The sequence below is a fragment of the Euprymna scolopes genome, chromosome 12 (genome assembly GCF_053919585.1).
Source record: "Euprymna scolopes isolate OS-2025 chromosome 12, ASM5391958v1, whole genome shotgun sequence".
NCBI lineage: Eukaryota > Metazoa > Mollusca > Cephalopoda > Sepiida > Sepiolidae > Euprymna > Euprymna scolopes.
In genome coordinates, this window is record NC_136493.1 from 28898912 (window position 1) to 28912594 (window position 13683).

Consider the following 13683-nt stretch of genomic DNA (forward strand, 5'->3'; position numbering starts at 1 on the left):
CCCACCTTTAAACGTTAGGATTTTATCTCTCACACATTTTTTAAGTGTATGTAAAGGATAACCATTGGCCAAGAGGATCTCAGTTATGCTTTAGAGTTCCGCATCTAACAACCCCTCAGCTTCCAGACAAAAAAAAAAAAACATGACAAAAATGTCATCTACATAACGGAAATAGCACATCGGTTTAGGAAAATGATGAAAAAGCAGTTGCTTCTGAAATCCAACAAAAATATTGGTCAACGTGGGACCCAAAGGACTTCCCATTGCTACCCCATCAACTTGACGATACATGTTCCCGTCAAAACTGAATTCAACTGACAAAGTAACTAAACCCATAAGCTCAAAAAATATATGCTCAGGAAAAGAGGGTTTAGTCAGAGAACTATGGTATATATATATATATATATATATATATATATATATATATATATATATATATATATATATATATATATATATATATACATTTTATTTTTTATTACCGTATCTTTCTGTTAAGTTACATTATTGTTTCAACTACCCGGCCATTTTTTTGGCCGTCTGTAGCTTCCTCAGACTTTTACTGAAATGTTCGTTATTATGGGATAAAAGAGTGAAAGAGGTCAGGGGGTGCAAAGAGGGCGGAAGAAAGAGAGGAAGGGAACAAGGGGGAAGGTGGGAGGGAGCGCTTGGTATGTCGGTAATGTTTTAGAGTTTAAGGAACTTGTGAGGGAGGGTCTGGAAAGTTCATTTCTGGTGTGGCTGAGGGCATAGGGATACATGGTGGGGAATATGTGGGAGAAGGAGGAGGGGAAGTTACTTTAAAATTCGAGTCTTAATGTTAAAGTTTTTGGCGTCTCGTTGGTGAGATGATTTCTTGGTAAGTGTGTCTTGACCTGTTGGGTGTTCGCTTATGTTTGGAGGCGGGGGGGGGGCTATGATTCGGTTTATTTATTTAGTTTTTATTTTGTTGTTAATTGTTATTAATGCGTATATATGTGGATGAAACCTATGCCCACATTTACGGCATGTCACGCTATATACCTGTATGTATATGCGTGCGCACATATCTTTAACATTAAGACTAGAATTTTAAAGTAACTCCCCCTCCTCCTTCTCCCACATATTCCCCCCCCATGTAATAATGTAACTTAACAGAAAGATACGGTAATAAAAAATAAAACGAATATTTGCTCTACAACAGTATTGAGCACTTTCTTCAGTTTTTATTAATTACCATTTCCACTATATATATATATATATATATATATATATATATATATATATATATATATATATATATAAACTACTTCATTTAATCACATAAATTAATATACGAAAGTATAAATTTATGCGTGAACTTTAAGTATTTACTTCAAGAGTGCACAATACGTAGGTAGAGCTAGGTAGTAAGTTATAAAATATATATGGCGATTAAGCTACACAGCCTGCTGAATACTAGCGTGGAGGAAACGCGGAATATTCTGTGTAGCTTAATCGTCATATATATTTTATAACTTTATATATATATATATATATACATATATATATATATATATATATATATATATATATATATATATATATATATATACCGGTAGAAATATCTTTTTTTATAGTATATACAAATCCTTATTTAAGAAACTCAATCAGAGCAATATAGTGAATAAATGAAAAAAATATATATTCCAAAGTTCATGATGTTGATCATCTTATAATTTATTCCCTTAATTCAGTTGCCATTTACAATTCTTGACAGTATCTGTTTCTTAGCGCAAAATCAATCACTTAATTATTATATCAATCAGTGAATCTATTATGCCCTTAACTCATGTGTGTGTGTGTGTGTGTGTGTGTGTGTGTGTGTGTGTGTGTGTGTGTGTGTGTGTGTGTGTGTTATCATACATATAAAAAATATCAACTTGATAATTTTGGGCGTGTATAAACTATTATTGCCAACATATTCCCCCCACCCCATCCAAATAACCTCCTGACTCACAAGAAGTAAGGTGATCGTTGGCATGGAAGCATAGATAATGGAGAATGATATAAGCATTTTATTTTGAGAAATTAATTAAAAATAACAATAATACAAGATGGAACATGCTTTGATAACGCTGGGCGACAAATTTCATCTCCAGAACAGCCCCCCCCCCCGCTTCGGCGGCACGGGGGACAAGATCAAAGTGTAGTATCTGTCCCGACAGATGCTGCAAGCAAAGACCAGCAAAGACCATATGGTGGGGGTAACCCCACATATCTGACCTTGGTCAATGTAGGGATCACCCTACAGACCAACATTTACTATCCAGCTCCCATTTCCCACCTCTCGGGAGCTGGTCCCCCCCTTTCCCTTCCCCCTCCCTCTTTCTCCACATTAAAAAACGGCCTTGTGCCTAATTTGCTCAGTGGGGAAGCAAATAAATACAACAGGCCCAGAGCCAGTGAACGTTTGTCGACTTCATCATATTAGACGGGGGGAGCGGGTTTTTGAAAACAAACAAACCGATTTATTGACCTCATTAAAAACTGTCCCCGCACAAAATTCTGACTGCTGAACACGTCAATCAAAAACGAGCACCTGTTTTTTTTTTTTTTTTAACACTTTACTATTTTCCAACTGCGCGTCGTAAAAGCTTCTTTTTTTTCACGGGCACCTGTTTTTTTTTTTCACACACACCTACAAACACCCGGGCAACGCCGGGTACCCCTCGCTAGTGTTAAAAAAAAGTACATGTCACATAACTTTCAGTGTAAAAAAAATATCTTGATACTAGTTCTGACCGTTATTTCTCTAGATTAGGCATCGTTTTCATGTCATATTTTATTATTGGTTTTGAATGAAAAATACAAAATCGTTAGCGTAAACAAGATTTGTCCTCTTAACCCTGTTGTTGTCGTTTGTACTTTTTATATTCCAGTCATAATCTGCCAACATGCCAGGGTTTCATTTTCCTTTAAAAACAACAACAACTAATAAAGGTGAGACTAATAGTCCGAAATAAAAATAAATTAATATATATAATGCTCATCTCAAAACGAATTCCAATTAAGGAATAATATATAAACAAAAAGACTGTTCATAATTCGATAAAAAGGAAGCCAGAAATGAATTTTCCATGCTATTGTTCATTATAGTCCTGCTAAGATGTCAGTGTTCCATTTTCCTTTTCTGGGGATGACTCTTGAACTTTATATGCGATACATAGATATTCGAATGTTCCATTAAGTTTCATTCTTTTGCATCTAAAACGATGAGTTAGTAAAAAAGTTGAGAAGATTACTTTTCTCTCCCGAACTGACCATTTAAATATGTTATAGCTTATCTTTCTTGTTATAGTGTATGGAACCTTTCACCATGTGTTCTCAAAAGTGACAATTTTACAAAACCACTGTACTTAATTTCACACACACAAAAAAAAAAAAAAACAGACCAGAAATGTGCATATAAAAATGACCACAGCTGTTCTGTACTTTTTTAAGTGTTGCACAGTGTTATGTCTACCTACATCTATAGAATTATAAAACTCAAATGACCTTGTAACGAGTGATGTAACCCACTTTCCGGTTTACGACATCCAGTTGCGCATGCGCACATAAGCATTAACCCATAACAACATAAACAAATAAACACAAATCGCTTCTTTTGCAGATTTTGACCTGCACACTAAAATATTAACGTTATTATTTCAAAATTATTATTTAACATGGGAAGAGTGGGGATGTTTTGCAACTATTCTTTATTACAACTATACTGTTGCTATTTTCTTACAACTAAACAACTTTAACCTGTTGACAAACATAAGAACAATTGTAGTAAAGCCAAGACTACTACTACTACTACTACTACTACTACTACTACTACTCTCTATCCGTTCCTTTTTCTTCTTTTTCTTTTTTTATTTTTTGTTTACATTTCTAGATACAAAATAGTTGTGTGAGAACGGTAAATTTGTTGACACAGTTACTAATCTATTTCAATATTAGTTTTATTTTATTTTATTTATTTAGGTTTTATTTTGTTGCTCCAGGTTTTATTAATTATTTTTTTTAGATTTTAAGTTTCTATAACTTGGTTGAAGGATTGCAATATGGGTTTTTTCATTCTTATATTTCTCATCGGTAGGTTCATGTGTGTTTTTGCTGCTAAATGACTTTCATCGGCGTTCGATTCGTAGGAAAATCATATCAAATTATTTTTTGAGCGATTATTTGGAAAAATAGGTAACTACACGAATAGAGAGGATTTTTTTTTTCATGTTTGAGTGATCCGTCCGTGATTTTTCATTTTAATATACTTTCATAGAAATGTTTTTGTTATGTAAAAAAAAAAAAAATTTTTCTTTACGTCACAAGTGTCACACTCATACATGAATTCCATAGATAATATTAATATAACATACTGACCCAACGCATCACGGGTAGTCTAGTATATCTATAAAAGTGAGAACGTGTGTGTGTGTGTGTGTGTGTGTGTGTGTGTGTGTGTGTGTGTGTGTGTGTGGACAAGTCTCAACCTATATATTCAACAAATTTTTGATCTACAGACTTTCAATTTGATATATGAGGTATTCAGACATATGGAAAACATTTTAATCAGTTTTCATCCAGAAAAAAAAAATAAACGGTTGTTTCTTGACTGTACATGTGCGAATCGTTCACATGACGAATTACTTAAGTTACAGAGGAATCGGTTTGAAAACACTTTTTAAAGATTGTGGCAGGCTGGCTTAAAGGTTATCGTACTTGATTCACTGTCTTCAGGTTTTGATTTCGATCTCGAGTATTTGTTTGTACTTATAAGAAGTGAACTGTTTAGAAAAAATCATAATATTCGCATGCACATCTCTCAGTTTCTTTCCATTTTTATTTTTCAGTTTTTTTTAAAGGAATTTAACGTTACGTTTAATACGTTTAATACCGGGCAACGCCGGGCACATCTGCTATTTTTTTTTAAATAAATTTTAGATATTATTCATCGAGGGCAACGTTGATCAACAATATACCAACGTTGTGAGTATTTGTTTTATACTGTTTGATTTTTACCTAAACATAAAAACAACTACCCTTTATATAATAGAATACTTGGGTTACATGGCATTGCCCGGGACAGAAGTGTAACAAAACGTGTATACCTCTTTCTTTCCATCTCCTACATTTTCCCTCTCCCCCTCTTTCTTCTTCACCCAACCCATTTCTCTCTCTGGTTGGTTGTTTTTGTTTCACGGCATATCAACCCTTTTCAGGTTATTTAATGCCGAATCCAATGATTTTGAAGAAAATTTTTTTAATAGAATATATTTTTTTTTTCAAGTCGGTTTCTATTTAACCCATAGTTGGGACCCTAACAGGTACTACCACTCTGGGTCAGAGTGGACCTGGGAGCAATGGCAATTAAAGGGTAGATCCACACTCCCTAAAGCCCACAAGCTGGGGCCTCACCATCGGATATAGTTTAAGGTCATATCCAGGACCCTCTCTCTGGACACACACACATAATTCAAGTCAGCATAAGGGAAATAAATCTGAAAATTAGTTGAGTTACTTCCTTGTATATAGTAGCATTAAAGGATGCATATATGTCTTGATAACATCAAATGGTATAAATGACCTTTTGACCCCCAAATAATAATTTTCTTTTTCTAACTTTTAGATATTATACATCCGGGTCAATGCCAACCAAGAAAATATAAAATATTGGTCTTTGATTAGTAGTTTTGGACTTTTAGCTGGACATACAAACATACACACAGACAATTGTCCTTTATATAATAGACTAGCATAGCTACCCGGTGTTTTCTGGGGGCCATAAAAAATGCCTATAACTGCCTAAGTATAGAATGTTTTTGATGTGATGAATGAAAAGAAAATCCTTAGGAAGCCTTCAGAGCACTATTGAAAGCGCCAAATAAAATTAAGGATACATTATGGTTATCACACACACACACATAACTCGAGTCAACGTGAGAGAAATTGACACATAATTGTGTCTTCAGCAACTTATTCAGTGGGGGTGGGATAGAGGTGAAAGGGATAATATTTTGAAGTTAAACCAATTTTTAAAGGTATTTTTTGACCATGTGAAATCGGTTCTTGGACACATTTCTCTTTCTGTAGTCAATAAGTTCTTCCAAATTTGAAATTTTATCATTGTGTAGCTGTTGCTTGATGTAATGACATACGTTTTCGATAGGATTGAGGTCTGGAGATTGTGCAGGTCAACCCAAACACGGAATATCATGCTCTTCCAGAAACCTCTTGACATTGCCAGCTGTGTGAATGGGAGCATTATCCTGCATGAAGATGGGATTATCATCCAAATCCTGACCCAAGTAGGGTAGAAAATGCTCAGTCAACATATTAATACTTTGCAAGCGAACTTTCGGCCCTGGACAATTGGCACTAATAATGCCCCACACCAAAACTGAACCTCCACCACCTTGCAGTATTGAAACTGAGCACCTAGGATTAAATTCTTCGTCTTTCTTCTGACGGACGTACTGCCTACCATCACTGCCTCGCCTATTGAACTTGCTTTCATCGCTAAAAAGACAAGTACATTTAATATTCACAATAAGATAATTTTCTTTTTTCTACAATAATTATTTCTTTTGCCTGTTTTTTTTTTTTATCATTTTTCTATGACAAGAATGTTTCTCCATTCAAGAGGAAACAAGAGGACCGGTAAGTTTTTTTTAAAGAAGCTCCTTCAGTCTTTGACAGACTATGGATACCCACCATAAGGGTACCTGTGTGTGAATGTTGTTTTTTGTTTTTTGTTTTTTGTGGCAGGAGGTGCACAATCTCCAACCACACTTCTCCTGAGTCGACATTGTTAAACACCAGTGACAAATGCCGAGATAAGTGGAGAGCACATACAGCACCTAGAATTCCCAAATGGTCACCCATCTGGTACTAACCAGGTTCAACGTTGCTTAACCTCAGTGATCTGCTGAGAACCGGTGTGTCAATGTGATTATGCCGTATATAGTATACCGATAGGTATTGATAAAATATTAACATAAACCATTTCGTATTTACTGCTAAGCAATGTGTAATACTTTTCTTTCTGTCATTTGGAATCTGACCTGATAATGGACGGGTTCATTCCTGCCTCTTTTGGATACCGTTTTCGTGGGTCAGTCGGTCTCTTATGGGTCAATCGGACGTCGTATCCAGCCAGCAAAGAAAACAAGATTTCTATAATCTTCACAAAGAAAGTGTTTTTGTTTACTCGACTAGACAGGAATTTCGTTTCTGAAACATTGGCAGATTGTTAGATTGACCATTCCACAACGCGGCTTTTGTTCATTCTCTAAAAATGTGCCAATTCTTTCGACTGGCATTTCTCAACAAACATATGGTCCCATTCCAAGATTACTCTTTCATTCATTTGTTGCACATTCTTTAGGAAAAGAGATGTTTCGTTTTTTTTTTTAATGAAAAAAAAAAAAAAATCTAACTGTTTATACCCGACGTTGCCCGGGAATATTATTTACCAAATTATTATTTTTCAACAAAATTATTACTTAACACAGATAAAAATGGAGTATGCACTTAAATCGCATTAATATTTTAGATTTTTTTGTTTTTGGAAATAATGTTTTTAAATAACCAAATGTTTTAAATGAATGTTCTGTTAATCTAATTTCAATATAAATTCTACTTTATAGCAATAATAATAATAATAATAATAATAATAATAACAACAACAATAATAACAACAATATTACTACTACTACTACTACTACTACTAATAATAATAATAAAAACAATAATAATAACAATAATAATAATTATCATTATTATTATTTACTCACTAGGAGTACTCACACAAGCCATCATTAAAGATTGCTCTTTGAGAGCAACTTGTGGTGTTCTCTTAAGTTTGAGTGACAACAAGACTCTCCAGATTTCCAATACTCTCCACCTCTTTCAATAAGCTTTGCAAAAGAATTTGCATTATCGCAGCAGCCGCTTACATTGATTTCTTGTTGGCAGCGACCATTAGTCTTCACTGGAATTTGGGTGGAATAAGACTCACCAAGGTCCCAGTCCTCTCTGCACTCAACCAGCGGAGGTCTTGTTAGTGCTTTCTTTCCTCGGTCTTTCCATCCTCCTTGGCTCTCATTGATTTGGTGTGGTGCCTGCTTATGGGCAGGGGAGGGGGAAGGCTGTATCTTACAGTTATAGCGTTGATTCCATGTGATGTTCCTTTACCGTTTATATTTGTAGTCGTTTCTGTTTGTCCAGTTTGTGTCTGTAGTTCGTGTGTGTTAGTCTCCACATTCAAGAGTTTTCCTTAATAGTTCTGCAATTTTCATTATGTTTATCTGTTGTATCTTCTCAGCCATCCCTCTTATTCCAATCTGTCCCATTTTTTTTTCAAGGTTTTTTCATATGGTTCCTAGCGCTCCTAACATAGTTATTATTATTATTATTATTATTATTATTATTATTATTATTATTGAATAAAGTTCAGTTTCAGAATAAATCAAATTCCTTATTGTTCTCTTTTTAAGCGCATTTTAAAAAGGGTTTTCGTTAGATCGTCTCAGCCCTCCCTCTGATTCCAATCTCTCTCATTCTTTTTTCAAAGTTTTTTTGTATTATTCCTAGTGCTCCTAGTATTAGTGGCGTTATCCTAACTTTTTTCATCTCCAGATCCCTTTGAGCTCTCTGTCCTTCATCTTCACTTTGTGGTCTGCTGGAACGGCAAAATCTTCAATCTGGCAGGGCTTTTTCTTCTTGTTAACTATTATTACACCCGGTCGTCTTGCTTGGATGGGTTTATCCGTTTGTATATGTCCCATAGATATTATTATTATTATTATTATTATTATTAACTTCTTTAATGCCTAAATTCATATTTCATGTTTTGACAACATTTGATTGTCTTTTGCTTCAAACATGCGTAATTTTACATGCATATGTTTTATATATTCCATAAAATTCAGTTTTACTATATATATATATATATATATATATATATATGAATAAAATTCAGTTTTACTATAGATATACTATATAGATTACCATATTATGCCACCGCCCACCTGAAGTCTCGCAACGGCACCTTCCTTGGTGGGTGCTACGGACCCCCATTAGAAAAACCTTATTTAGATGATTATATTTCCAATCAGAGTTGATAAAATCTAGCGAATGGCATTCTAAATAATAACGTTGTTATTCTAGCACAGTTTAGTAAGTGCATAAGTACCTACAAAAGGAATGATGATGATGATGATGATGATGATGATGATGATGATGATGATGATGATGATCGTTACATTCACAGTGCTGTGATGCCTTACATCGGTTAATTTTTCACTCAATTTTTTTTTTTTTTTTTACATGGGAGTCACCACTTATCAAGGCCCGAAGGCCACTCAGGGATAAGGGTTATTGCGTGTACAGTAATCAATGAGATAGTATTGTAGTAATCATTAGTATTGGGGGTTTAGATAGAGTGTCTTACTTAAGGGGGCGATTTGTCAGGAGTTTGTTTATGTTGGACTTGAAGACGTAGAAGTTGTAGTCAGGTGGGAAACAGGCAAGCGGCAGAGAGTTCCACTGGCGTGCAGTTCTAAGAAAGGAACTTTGCTCATGGTATCTACATTTGGATTTAGGCACAGATAAAGAGGGGGGGGAATTATTGAAAGTAGTTTCAGCCAGACGGGTGTATCTTGTGAAAGATTGGCGAGAGGGGACAAGGGATTGGAGCTCAGACGAGCACCTGCCATGGAAATAACGATAAAACAAAGACAGGGTCGCAACGTCTCTTCTGTGGGAGAGAGGTTACAGGGAAGAGAAAAGGGCATCCCCCACTAAACCACGAAGTCTATTTTGTACTCTGTCAAGGCAGGATAGGCTGTTTTTAGCAGCTCCTGCCCAAATGTGGCAGCAGTACTCCATCCTTGGACGTACTTGGCTTTTATACAGATAGAGAATTGCATCAGTAGTGAGATATCTTCTGGAGCGGTAGAAGGATCCCACCATTTTCCCAGCGTCCCTGGCAACAGATTTGATGTACGTGTTCCATTTCAGATCAGGAGTAAATGTCAAACCCAGAAGCTTGTCTAAACATGTAGCCTCCCCAAGACGATAGCCATCCATTTCAATTCATGCCAGATGGGGATCAGAGCGTTGATGATGTCAAGATAGAAGCTTGGTTTTGGATGAATTAAAAGTGACCAACCACCTCTTCCCCCATTGTACCACGTGCTCAAGATCAGAGAAGAGAGAATTAGAGAGAACTTTGTCATTTACGGCCTTTGATGTGTTGCCATAGATGGTCGTGTCATCAGCATAGATGTCAATGAATGATTTAAGTATGTGTTTTGGGAGATCATTGATGTAGATCAGGAAGAGGGTTGGGCCCACTATGGACCCGTAGGGGACTCCAGCATTAATACTGTGGGCCTCTGATTTCTGCTCATCAAGCACTACTCTTATGAACCTATCAGAGAGAAATGATTTAATGATTGAGAAAACATTTCCAGTAATACCGTAGCTGGAAATCTTGTGAAGTAGGCCCTTATGCTATACCTTATCGAAGGCCTTTGATATGTCAAGAGCAATTGCCCTGGAAAGGAAACCTTTGTCAAGAGATTCACTAATCCTATGTGATATAACCGTTAGCACATCTGCTGTAGATCTTGCAGAGCAGAAACCATATTGCATGTCACTAAGAAGGTTGTTTCTGTGACGTGGTTGACTACTTTATTTAATATGGATTCCAACAACTTACTCATGACACACAGGAGACTTATTGGTCTGTACTGAGTGGGAGATGACTTTTCACCTGAATTCTTAAATACAGGGCATACTGATGAGGTTTTCCAGGGTGTTGGAAAGCACTTCTCCCTAAGGCAATGCTTAAACAGTTTTGTAAGTATGGGGGCAAGTTCTGGTTGAAGCTTTTTCAGCACTATAACTGGAATGCCGTCAGGGCCAGTTGCTTTACTGGAATCAAGGTTCTTGATTAGCTTGGCGACCTCACACACAGATATTTGTATGTTGCATAGCGTGTTGTCTGTTATAGGAGGAAATACAGGGAGTTGATGGTCATTGTCGCATAGGGTAGAATTAGCTGCAAAGTTCTTGGCAAATAGTCTGGCATTGTCTGATGCTGACGAGATGACCTCAGGCCCATCGATGATGGTTGGGATAGAACGCATGCTTCTGTTTAGGATCCTGTTTGCTATTTGCCAAAACTGGTGGGAACCAAGCTGCTGCTCAGCTACTTTGGATTTAACAGATTGAGCATATAGCTCTCTTGCATGTTTTATTACTCTTTTACAGTGGTTGCTGGCAGTCCTGAAAGCAGCTTTAGTCTCAGGACATCTATTACGTTGGTAGCTATGGAAAAAGTGATTTCTGTGCGCAATGGCAGCAGCACATTCAGGGGAGAACCATGGCTGGCTGTTAGGTTTTTGTTGAAATTTTTTGGATGGTATGAATCGATCTATGCATACGATTAACCATTCGGTCAGGTCTGATACTATACATCCTTTTTAAACATGGAATGCAGGGGATAGATCAGATATGAATGTACGGAAGCTATCCCAGTCAGCCATAGAGTATCGATATACAGTACGGTGGAGAGGTACGTCTGAAGACTTATTACATTTCATTTTTATCTTAACTGTTACAACGGAGTAGTTAGAGGATCCCAGTGGAGATAGAAGGAACATGAACACAGCTCAGGGGATGTTGTGAGGAAAAGGTCTAGAAGGCTTGCATGTTGACCGGGTGTATCAGGCACACAGGTGGGTTCGTGAACAATCTGAGTGAGGTCATAGGCAATGGCAAAATCATGACAAAACTTCCCCTCGTCATCGGTTCTATTTGAGTGGGTCAGCCATTCCACATTATGGACATTGAAGTCACCGCAAATGTGAATGTTAGCCGAAGGATGAGCAGACAGGATGTGGTCAATTCATTCACTTTTTACATCAAAGCTAGTGAGCATATTCAAAGGATCAATTAGATGGAAAGCACTCATAGGAGTGCTGCTGTGCCAAGCAGAACCGACTTCTGGAGTACGGTGATGTTGCACTTTATTCCCAAAGAGCTCAACTGTTTCTCAAGATGATGGAATAACAGATTGTTGTAAAAACGATGATGGAAACAGAATGTAATAACGATGGAATAACAATGATGTAATAATTAGGACTATGACAACAGCATATTATTTTCATTGTTTTGACTCTTGAGTATATATCCGACACAGTTAGACAAAGTTAATCAACCGAGAACCACGTCACCCTATATAAAAGCATATATGATATCAACGGACCCGAGAGTCAAAACAATGAAAAGAATATGCCGTTGTCCCATCCCTAGTAATAACAGAATGGTAGAATACCAGAATAGTGTAATAACAGAATGATAGAATAGCAAAATGATGGAATAATAGAATCGTAATAACAGAATGATGGAAAACCAGAATAATGTTATAACAGGATGCTGGTGTAACAGAATGATGGAATAACATGATAATGGAATAACGGAATGATGGAATAACAGAATGACGGTTTAACGGACGATTACGGAAACATATCTTTTTATCTTTAATATTAAACATCGCATTATAATGGAGATTTGGTGTTCGCCTTCGTTTTTATTCTAAAACAGTAAGCATCTTTTACCTATTCCTTTTTTAACATTAATATGACGTCATCATTAACTGCGTACAGTCTGGGATGGATTTAATTAGAAACAGACTCTGACATTTATAGATATTGCCATTTATTCTCCTGCCTATGAAGGAAATATGTGACACAAAGTTGTTTTTTAATATGATTCCTGACACGAAGGGCAAGTTCCCAAATTAACCACGGTCTCTTTGCCCGTCAGCCCAGCTCCATAAGAAAGACCTCTTGGGACTGTTTTTTATTCGCATTAACACACACAAAAAGAAAAAAAGCAACAAAAAAAAAAACATTAATGTAATATTTCATATAAAAAATTCCGCAATAAAAGTATTTATTTATTTTTTAAATGACTATAGTTTTCGTACATGGGCTTCATGACAGACCGTGTACATGCTTATATATGCTTGTTTATGGTGTGCTTATTTAGAATAAAACCTATTTAAAAAAAAAAATATATAAAAAAAAAAAATCTGTAAAAAAAAACCCCCCCAAAAAAGACTTCATAGAACAAAGATGTCGTATCAAAAAAAATCGCAGAAATTAATCAATTTTTTTTTTAACAAAGACAATCGAATTTTATGACGAAACGAGACGTAGAGTTTTGAGCCGTCATGTTTTATAAATAAGGAGGGACAACTCAATTCGAACTTTTGATAATGGATACAATTTACTATTTGAGATCGCTACAAACTTGTAAACAATATTTTGTATATAAAAAACTACTCAATCAATTTACGTGATTCCTGGAATATGACATCTTTGTTTTGTGATGAGTATGTACATTATAAAGGTTAAAGTTTTTTTTAATGTAATTTAGTTTATAAAAAGTAGGTTTAATTCTAAATAAGCACATTGTTTATTTTGATATTCTTTATGATTTTGACTATCATGTAGACCAGGAGTCAGGAACTCATTCGATCCCGGATCGTGTTATAATGACGGGTCGCGGGCCAGACAAAAAACATTCATGGAAAATAATAGAAATTTACACATGCAAACTCCTGTCAGCCTAAATATGTAAAACCATAATGAAATTTAATATTGA

The 13683-nt window shown here is 35.8% G+C and overlaps 1 pseudogene; it reads right to left on the reverse strand.

The window, feature by feature from the left end:
• Positions 1-6851: 6851 nt before the first annotated feature.
• LOC145291667 (5S ribosomal RNA) lies at positions 6852-6968 on the reverse strand (annotated as a pseudogene).
• Positions 6969-13683: the final 6715 nt, after the last annotated feature.